The sequence below is a fragment of the Pyxicephalus adspersus genome, chromosome 4, assembly GCF_032062135.1.
Source record: "Pyxicephalus adspersus chromosome 4, UCB_Pads_2.0, whole genome shotgun sequence".
NCBI classification, from domain to species: domain Eukaryota; kingdom Metazoa; phylum Chordata; class Amphibia; order Anura; family Pyxicephalidae; genus Pyxicephalus; species Pyxicephalus adspersus.
The window spans coordinates 32,559,953-32,570,642 of NC_092861.1; the positions used below are offsets into that span (position 1 = coordinate 32,559,953).

The 10,690-nt window shown below is 36.0% G+C and overlaps 1 protein-coding gene across 1 annotated transcript in view; it reads right to left on the minus strand.

Moving 5' to 3' along the window:
- PLEKHB2 (pleckstrin homology domain containing B2) overlaps positions 1–9,680 on the minus strand; it is a 21,653-nt gene extending 11,973 nt beyond the window's left edge. Inside the window, exon 1 of the mRNA XM_072407751.1 lies at positions 9,524–9,680. The gene's annotated coding sequence lies outside the window, so the exon portion shown is untranslated. The remainder of the gene's footprint in view (positions 1–9,523) is intronic.
- Between the last annotated feature and the right edge of the window lie 1,010 nt (positions 9,681–10,690).

Below are 10,690 nucleotides of genomic sequence, written 5' to 3' on the forward strand. Positions count from 1 at the left end.
TGTGTTTATGACTGTGATGTTGGTTTTTAATGCACATAAAATATTTTAGGACACTATTTGTTTCAGAATCTTTTTTTTCTTAATTTCCCTTCTCTAAAAACTGGTGCGTCTTATGGTCCGGTGCGTCTTATGGTCCGAAAAATACGGTAAATAATTATTTATATTAATCCAAATACTGTATTGTGTATACTTGAGATATTAGAAATCATTTCAAATATAATAAAGGTACCTTAAGGCCTTTTCAATAAAACAGTGTACTGTACTAGTATACAATTAAATGGGGTCATGTAATAAAATAAAATCTTATTTCAGTAAAAGGAATTCTAATTTGTTGCTATGGATTAGTGCACTTTGCACTGAAGTCTGCAACCCTGATCAGCCACAAAATCTTTCAGAATCTTTTTTTTCTCCATTGCAGAAAAATAAATGATACCAAGGAGACGCAACATTCTATTATTGAGTTCTTTGATAAAAGAGGGGTTCAGGATGTCAGACATCAAGGTAACGCCATCAACAAGAGCAATGTACATACCTAGATAAAATTTTAAAGCAGAACTGAACCAGGGTGCTGCCGTTTTCTTCTTTCTTGTCTTCCTAAAGAATGATGCCAGGAACCTGGGATTTTCGGATATCCTGGTAACCAAAGCTGAAGCTGTGGATGCACAGCTCAGACTTCTTTGGCAGACACCTGGAGCGACCAGGCAGGTTGGAGGGGTTATTGCAGAAGGGAGTTCACTTGTCCTTTTCTGCAATAATGACCTGCTTGATTGTGAATTTTTAAAAGTGCTTTAAAGAAAGAGAAATCAACAATAAAGACAAACCACTCAGTAGGGGAGCGTCAATAATAGGAAACAAACTTTTTTCGAAGAGGATTCTGGAATTGGGTTAAATAATGGCACAAATGCATGGCTAGTGATGGAGGCTATAATAAGTATTACCTTTGTATAGAGGAATAGTTATTTTACCAGTATGTGCAATTAATGATTTGTATCAGTTAATAAGAAGTTATGGCCACTTTTGCCTTACTTTCTGCACAGCCCTTGTATTATAATATATAATATAACATTATAGGAAAAACAGAGGGAAATGTTTAATAAGCTATTGTGAGTGTGATGATGCACAAACCCAAAACAACTAATATCATTTCACTATGGAAGAGCTTATAATTGGTTCCTATGGGTTTTTGCATCGGGGACATTGCTCATTTGCCTACAGTAAACCTGTGCACAGAAGAAAACACTGGCTGCAAAAAACTTCTGTTTCAGAAAATAGTAATTACTGTTACTGGGGATTTAATATTTCTGAATTACCCTGACATCTCCATTTAGGGTTCTGACTATGATTTTGTTGGCTACATAATAAAGGTTGGTGAATTAGAAAGTACTTTTCCATGGTATATGCACAGTAAAACATTTGTGAGCCCTATTTAAAGAAACAGGAATCTGACATTCCCACAAACATTTACTGGTGGGAGTCGATTACTGCCATTGAAACACACAGACCTAGAGGATTCCCTCGAGTGAATGTCTGATTCCCTGTTTTATAATTAGGGCCCTATTAGTCATTAGCATCTTGCTTTATCAGCTTGTATCAATTTATATCATGCAATAGGGTGGACACAAGAGACCACACTGATAAATCAGAATAATTTTCTAGCACAATATATGTATCCTAAATCTCTATGTTTACAATGTAAAACCACACATTGTTAATCGAAGTTTGTATACACAAAATTTTTGTTCAGTGAAAGGCAAAATTATATAACAAATATACTACTCGCTGTGTTTCTTGGGCTACTGCTAGAACTAGGAGGGACAGTTAGCTGAAAAGAAAAAAAACAGATCTAACAACATTGTATTTAGGTTTTATCCTGCTTAATCACTGTACACAAAAAGAACACACCTTGCCTGCATGCAATAAAGACAGATCACCACGAGAGGGCAGCAAATGTGGTCTAGTAAATCCAATTTAGAAAATTAGGCAAAAAAAATGTACATACATATATATATATATATATATATATATATATATATATACATACATATATATATATATATATATGTATATATATGATTATAGAATATATATGTATATATATATATATATATATATATATATATGTGTATATTTATTTATTTATATATATATATTTATTACACAAGGGTATGAATGAACTGAATTACCTTTGTTGCCTGGCCACATATTAGAGTTTAGTCATGGTTTAAGTACTTGATTTTGTATTTCTATCAGCTTATTATTCCCCCATACAACAGCACTGATACTGGGAGAGGGAAGGCCAACATTGTCAACTAATCAGTCTATACAGCCAAAGTTTGGACAGGAGAGGCTGAATCACAATTATGAAAGAACAGAATTGGATATATTTGGCATATAAATAGTTCAAATATAAACAAGCATACAACATGTTCCAGCAATAACCAAAAAGCTTAAAATGCTAGAGCCAGGTAAGTAAAGACCTGTTGACCTGATTTTTGCTGTGCGTAAATTATGTGTAGGATTTTTTTCTTTATTTTATTGATTTATTTTTCAAAAAATAATACACAAAACATTCAAATAAAAGACATTCAACTAATAGGAATAGATGTATATAATAGAAGTGCATTGAAAATACAGTACAGTAAGTAAAAACCCATAGAACTGTTATATCAGAAACAAATTGAATTTTAATACTTCAAAAACATTCAAACAATTCAAACATTTATATAAAGGTAGATCCATTCTGATTTTTAAGAATGGTGATCACAGTGTATATGCTCTGAAAGAGACATTTGTTTATATCCATTTCTGCAAAGCAGTACAATGTAAAACTGCAGTTTTCCGGCTATAGGGTGAAAATCTCCTAATGGAACTCTACACACCTAATTTATTATAAAATAAAAGAAATGCACTTCCAAATGGAAAATGTTTTCTGTTTGTTTGAATGTGATCATCATACAAAAAGCAGAAGCTTTTTCCAAGGCAGCTCTGAACATGCTAACAATACTTTGATACCACCCTACACCATAGGCTTCATCAGGGCAAGAGTAAGGTGCACTTTCCTTATATATATTTGTATCACTGAAAACTAGATCCCTGTAAATATGGCTGCACTCTATTTGCTCTAATTCTATTTGCTCTTACTCTAATTTAGATGCTTCCTCTAGTGACCATTCATAGAAAATTTCACAAAAAAATCTTACTATCTTCATTTGAGTCCCATAATTCACAAAACCCTTTTTTTTACTATACTATCAAAATATATTAATAAAACTATATAAATCAATTTCAATATTTACAATCCACAATCTAACTGTTTGACCAGGTAGATAAAGGAAGACTTTTCTTGGCTATATCATTCTGTAGGTTATTTTCTCTCTAATTCTAAATCCAATTCCTCCTTTTTTTCTTCAAAATGTTTTGATACAGTAGTCCTTCTACCACCTTTTATATTATTATGTTCCTAAATCACTTTTAGTTCTTCCTACATCCTTCCTGCAATCTTCAGGACACTGAGGCATATAGACAACTTCCTTTGCCTTAGAAATAAACAGGTGTTATATTCTTGCACATGTATCTAAAATTAACCTTTTCAAATTCTCCTTAAATGTTTTACAGCTCCCACACATAAAGAAACCTTTCCCAGCACACTAGTGTAGAACTGGTTGCCTTCAGTGGATCCACCATACTTTTAACCAGATTTCAGGTTAGGGGACTTTTATAAATGAACATCAAAATCATACGTAAAATATTAAAAAAAAGAATATTTTTCCCTAAAATAAGGCCATTTGTTTATGTTGAACATCCAAAATCAAAGCTGTTCCAAAATCAGATTCAGAACTAATCTGCCTATTACTCTGGATATAGTTTACTCAATCGATCTTCAATACATTTCCAATTTCTATTTAATTATCCTCATCTACATTTGTGCAGATGTTTGAAAGTGGCTGCAAAAATCTAGCAAAGCTAGTGCTCTGGTTTAAATCCATTTAAAATTTGTGGCATAGAGACCTTGGTCAGGAGATTGCAGAGTCGGACCGGCTAATGGCCTATGAACTCACGCACAAATCATCGGTGTGTAAATATACACAGGATAAAAATTTTAAAACTCTGACTTGTTGGTATTGGCAACCCTGTTTCCCTCCATCGTATGTTTCCTTCTGTTGCGAGAACTTGTTGGAGATGTGGAGCTGAGGAAGGAGACTATTTTCATATCTGGTGGCCCGTCCGACTCTGCACTTATTTTGGGGCGATGTATTCAACGTCTGTTCTGATTTGTATGGCAACCCCTTGGCCCCCTGCCCGAAGGTGACTTTGCTATCTGTAATGCCCAATCCACCAGGTTTCTATAGGAAAACTATCCACTGTCACCTATTTCCGGCTGCTCGCCAACTCATTCCACTATATTGGAAACAGCCTACTATACCCCCCCTTGCTCACTGGGTTGACAAGGTAAATGATATCATGAGAATGAAAGTGATAAAATCGTTCAATAACGATTGTATGAATAAATTCCAAGCTGGATGGGCATGTTGGGAACACTTTAGCTCTTCCCCTGCGCTGAAAGTTAGACTGGCCTCCTCCCCTCTTCTTCATGATTCTTCTTAATTCCACTGTGAAGATACCACTCCCTTACCCGTTTTTCCTTATTGCTTCCCCTATTCCAGTCTTTCCCTTCACTATTGTAACTATATGGTTTTTACATTTGCTGCAAGTATAAGGCTAACTCAGGCTCTCTTCTGTTTTTCCTATATTTGTTATCCATTGATTTACCGCCATGCTAAATTTGCATGGATTACCATCATCTTCTGTTATTTTTGCTACTAATAATGTGCCTGCTGGTTTACTGACGTTTGTCTTGGGCCTTTGTATATTGTTGTTTTTCATATCTGTGCCACTTGCACTTGTTTCTGTTTATTATACATTGTTCTGTATATTTTGATTGTAAAACTTAATAAAACATATATTTACCCATAAATCATTTTAAAATTTGAAAGGACAGCAGAGAAAAATCAGGTCGCCTCCCTGACATACATGGCACTGTGGCAAAACCTGTCTGTAAGTTCTGTAGAATCTGTATTGTGTTCTTTCTTGTTTTAACCTGGTACACTGTAAAATTATCACACTGTTAATGTGTATATGTGTATGGTATTATTAGTAATAATAATAATAAACAAGATTTATATAGTGCCAACATATTACGCAGCGCTGTACAAAATACAAAAATAAATAGGGGTTGCAAATGACAGACAGATACAGACACAGCAGGAGCAGAGGTCCCTGCCCCGAAGAGCTTACAATCTAGGAGGTGAGGAGAAGTATCACACAATAGTTGTATCATTTCCAATACAGTTTCCTCCTCTTAGCTCTTCTGAGCATGATCCTCTCCTCCTGTTTTATTGTTTGTATCTGTCTGTCATTTTCAACCCCTAATAAATGTACAGAGCTATGCAATATGTTATTATTTATTATATAAATACTGTTTATTATTATTAATATTATTATTCATAATAATAATATTATGAATAATAATAATAATAATAATAATACCCTGAGATGTAATTTAGCAGCAATCTTACCTAGCAATCTGCTAGAAAGATTTGCTCACTATGGTAGTGGTAAATTGTAGGCTTTCTGTGTCCTGGACATAGAACTTCACCTTTTATTTCTGAGATTTTCCTGCAACTGTGTAAAAGAAATGCATTTTTTCTCCTACCTGTATATTCACATTGAGACCTGCAGACACATATATACATAATACATATGCAAATATCACACAATTATATATTTGCTTTCTTTAACATGTGTCTTTACAAATAAAATATTCCTCATTATATCAGCCTGTATTTAGTTGAGCACCTGCACCTGCACCAGGAGTAAAATGAAACAGCAAACTGAGAAATGTCACCTGATTCTTCTAGAAACTTTCTGATATCACCTAGAAGGAAAGAATGTTCTGCATTTACACAAACTATCAGTAATGAACTAATGGCTGGAGGTTATAAAACCTGACTGGCAACATGTTACACTGCAAAACTGAGAAAATTCTAAAGACAAGCGAGCAGCAAGTGAAATAAAGAAGTCTGATTGCAGATTAAGGATTAGCTGCCCTTTATAAGTGAATGGTGTGTTGTGAAATCTTCCTGTATTACACAATCAGTTCTCTGTTGTACAGCTGACACAAGCTTTATGGTGGGCTGAGCTCATCCACTCCTCACATTCTGATCTGACCCACAGCAAGCACACACAGCAATATCACCACATTACTATGTTCAAAGAAATGTGACCACAGGAAACTTCAAATACTTGTCTAGGGTACTGCTTTATTATTGTATTGTAATAATAGAATCATTTTGTATATTAGGATCACTAAGAAGTCAAATGATCATAAATAACAAATAAAAGACACATCATACAACTTTGTGTGTAATAACATTTTTTGTGACTATTTATTTTTGGCTTAAATAAAATAGAATTAATACTTATTTTATAATCAGCAAAAAAAGAAAAAAAAAAAGACTACTATCCAAGCTAACTATTATGCAAATTACTCAATAATTTACGTCTTTCTAGAAGGAACACCGGTCACAAACAGTGGTCATGGAGGGCAGGATGACATTATTTCAACGTTCCATGACTTTCAGGTTCCGCCCCTGAGGAGGAAAACGTTATTCATGTTCTTAAATCAAACACCTACCTGGACCCTACAAGCTGCCTTTTACACTGCTGCAATCCTTTACTTGGGGGGAAGAGGGTGCAAGTTCCTACTTGCGCTGCCCCCCAACTCTTCATTCTATACCTAATGATATCAGCTCAGTACTATGTACATCTAAATCAGCTGAATATAGTGACCCCCAATGTAGTTTCAGAAAACAGCAATCTAATTTAGACTAAATTGAACATTTATAGGGTTCCCATGGGTCCCTATGGGGTCAGACACATAAATTAGTTCAGTGAACCCTGTTGGGTTTTTGGGAAGAGTCCTCCCCCTTTCTCCATTCGCTGAACATATTTCTGTGTCTGTAAGCCCAACTAGATATAACACACTTTTTGCGTGTGATAGACTGGGATGGATTTTTCCTGGCAGATCACAGTTTTACCCCTCTTCCCCATAGGCTGATCAATAGGTGTTTCCCTCCTATTCAAACATTCACATATCTACAGTACAATAATCTTTCTGTGGAAGAATCCCACTTGTATGGGAGGCCATCACTACAGTCTGTAGGTTCCAGTAAAGCAAGTCTATGCTTTGTCAAAGAAGGGCAATGCAACAGGTTCACTTTAAAGCTGCCCACCCTTCAGCATATGGTTACCTATTTTTTATTTCCTTGCCACACCATTCAGTTGCCTTGTTGGTAAACATTGTTCAAAAGCGCACGTTGTGTTGTGTGTGCACACAATCAATGAAATTCCATTGGGAAATATTATGTTATTATTATTGGGAATTATCATATTAGTCACTAACAGAGAAAAATAATCAGAAGGAGAGAACATGTGTTCTGGGACTTCCAACAAATGGATTACTAACTGGAAAGTCAATCTGATTGTTTGAGATCGAGCACAAATTTGGTAGCGGATGTGCTTACATGTACTAGACTAACAATTTGCTGTTGATTAATGTGACCCTGCTGCATTACCCTGCAAGGGCAAAGCATAGGATTGTTTGCCGAATTTGCAAAGAACAATAGTCATGTGTCAGTCCAGTAAACTCACAGAACCGAATATGAAATATGCAGTTCAGCTTTGGGCTTTAGATCAAAAAGGACAACTAAACCCATATCAGACATGGAGGAGCTCAACTTTTGAATGTATTCGGTGTCAGGAAGAGGTATTTAAGGGGGATATGATCACCATTCATAAATACATATGGTCAATATGAAGCTGTAAAATGTGAATAGGCTCCCTTCAGAATCAAAGCCCCATACAGACATGAGATGATTGTTGCCGAAAACACTCTTTTGGGATAGTTTCCAATGACAGATGAGCCAACAAACACTGTACATACAATGCCTTTGTGTTCAATGAAAAGGAGAGGGGAAGAACAAGTGAGTGGCACCCCTCTGTGCTCTCCTCCATAAAAGTGGCCACAGCTGATTGATAAGGGACATTGGCGGACCAATGGACTGGTCAGATTTTCACCTGAGACAATCTGCTGTGTATATGAAGCCTAATTCTAGCCAGCTAAATAGATTTTTTTTAAAAAGCTGGATGAATAAAACCAGGGCATGAATAATAAACTACGTTTTGAGATCAGGTAAGATTTTTTTTCCTGTACTATTTGTTATAGGATTTTCTTTTTCCTTCCTATGGATATGCAGCGAGCATAATGTTCTGTATATGGAGGTTTTCAGTGCATTTATTTTTTTGTCTATTGATTGAACCTGATCAGTAATACTGAGACATAAGCCATACAGTAACCTATCAAGTTCAATCACTATGGAAATAAACATATACCAGATATAAAATTCTATGGACACAGTTGATTCAGAAGTAGGCAAAAAAATCCCTGGTACAAATTACTCCAACAGGGGAGTTACTCCATTGGGTCCCGTGTCATCCTTGCAGCTGTCCTCGGGCCACCATCTTCTCTCTGTCCTTCCGGTTCTTCCTACGCTACCCTGACGCAGATGGGAAAAGAACTTGCCGATCTCACTGCTCATGCGTGATATTGGCAATTTCTTTGCCTTTTGGTGAAAGGGCTCCTTCTGCGCATGCCTGCCACAGAAGGAGCAGCCAAGAGCCTCCAGGGATGCGTGTTTTTTTTTTTAAAAAAGGGTGTTGCACTTAAAAAAAACACAAACAGAATTTTTACCCTACATAAAAAGGTTGTCTACCCTTTTTAGTGAAAATTCTGAGTTTAGGTACGCTTTAGACTTCTTTTCCTCCAAATGCAGAGTGCCCTCCTGTCCTTTGTAGGTCACACACAATATGTATTGCTGTCCAATATACATGGAGTTTGCAGGTTCTCCCCATGTTTGTGTGGGTTTCCTCCGGGTACTCTGTTTCCTCCCACATCCCAAAAACATGCAGTTAGGTTAATTAGCTTCCCCCCAAAAAATTGACCTTAGATTCTAATAATGTCATATGACTATGGTGGGGACAATAAATTGTGAGCCCCTTTGAGGGACAGTTAGTGTCACCACTATGGACTTTGTACAGCGCTGCGTAATATGATGGCGCTATATAAATACTGTGTAATAATAATAATAGGAAAGCATAATAACTTCAAGCATCACTTACATACATCTTTGTGCTGTTAGATTACTGAAAGATGATTTGTTATGGGTTACAAACAACTTATATGTACAATGTATGAACTATGCAGAATAACATTAACCATAACAATGACTATTTGCTAAAACTTTAATAAAATGTTCTTCTTTAGGAAAAGCCAGGAAAGTGAAATTCAGAAGTTTTAGTTATGTCACTAATGTTATTTAAGTAACTATCTTATTATTAATTAAACTTTATTATCAAATAAGTAAATGTGTTCTTAATAATTACTGCAGACAGGACAGTGACTTACCTGTTGTAGTTACCGGTATGTCCTCCTTGGCAAGTGATGAGGTCTGTACAGTTTTCTGGATGCCTTCCTTCTTCTCCCCAACACATTCCAGCAGGGCACAACCTCCACATCTGACTTCAGTCTTATGACTGCTGTTTACATGCAGCAGCTTGCAAGGCTTCCAGCCTACTGGGCTGCTGGGATCTGTAGTTTCACAGACTTTCCTTTGTGTAAGGGGGAGAGGCAAGAACAACTATCTCTAGGGAGTGAATTATAGTCCTGTTCTATGGCTGTAAAACAAATCTCTGTGCTGTACAGCAGATACGCAGTTAGTTAAAGAAGAATTATAAAAGAATATGAACGTCTTTTTTTTATTTAAATATTGTTAACAATATTGGTAATAATAAACATTAATTGCTATTACACGTATCCCCTTGTTAACCTAAAGCACTACACTAATTAATACGCTATGTCATCTTAAAACCCAACTTTATGTTTACAGTGTATACATTAAATGTATGTTAATGTAAAAAAATTACCACGATAGACAGCACTGGATAGGGAGAAAGCATTGCAGCCACAACAATACAGTCATTAAAAATAAAAAATAAATGCAGTTGCAGCTGCAATACTCTCTTCCTACCTGGAACTATCCACTGCAGTAATTTGTCTCCACTACAAAGTGTCTGTAGCCCTGGATGTTCTTTTACTGAAGGGACATATGGTGAATGTTGTGGACCACAGACCTAGTCCCGGAGGAGCATCATCTTGTATTTACTAATTCTAAAAATGTGTGCAAATCCTGGTCCTTGAGGGCTAGACCTGAACAGCAATGACATAGCCCTTACCTCTCCAGGCTTACTGGACTGCCCCCTTTATTCACAATATTTCAGTTTCTTCAGTTATGGAGGCTCAGGATTACATATGTGCATGTCTGCAAGCAAATTCCACCCACCAAGTAAAGACAACTCCCCCAGTCTGACATTCACCTTTAGAGGTATTTTTATATTTGAATACCCGCCTATCCCTGGTAGCCAGCTCACAGTTTTTATAAGACATAAAGGCTCTTCAGAGGAGTAATTATTATTATTATTATTATTATTATTAATAATAATAATAATAAACAGGATTTAAATAGCGCCAACATATTACGCAGTGTTGTACATTAAATAGGGGTTGCAAATGACA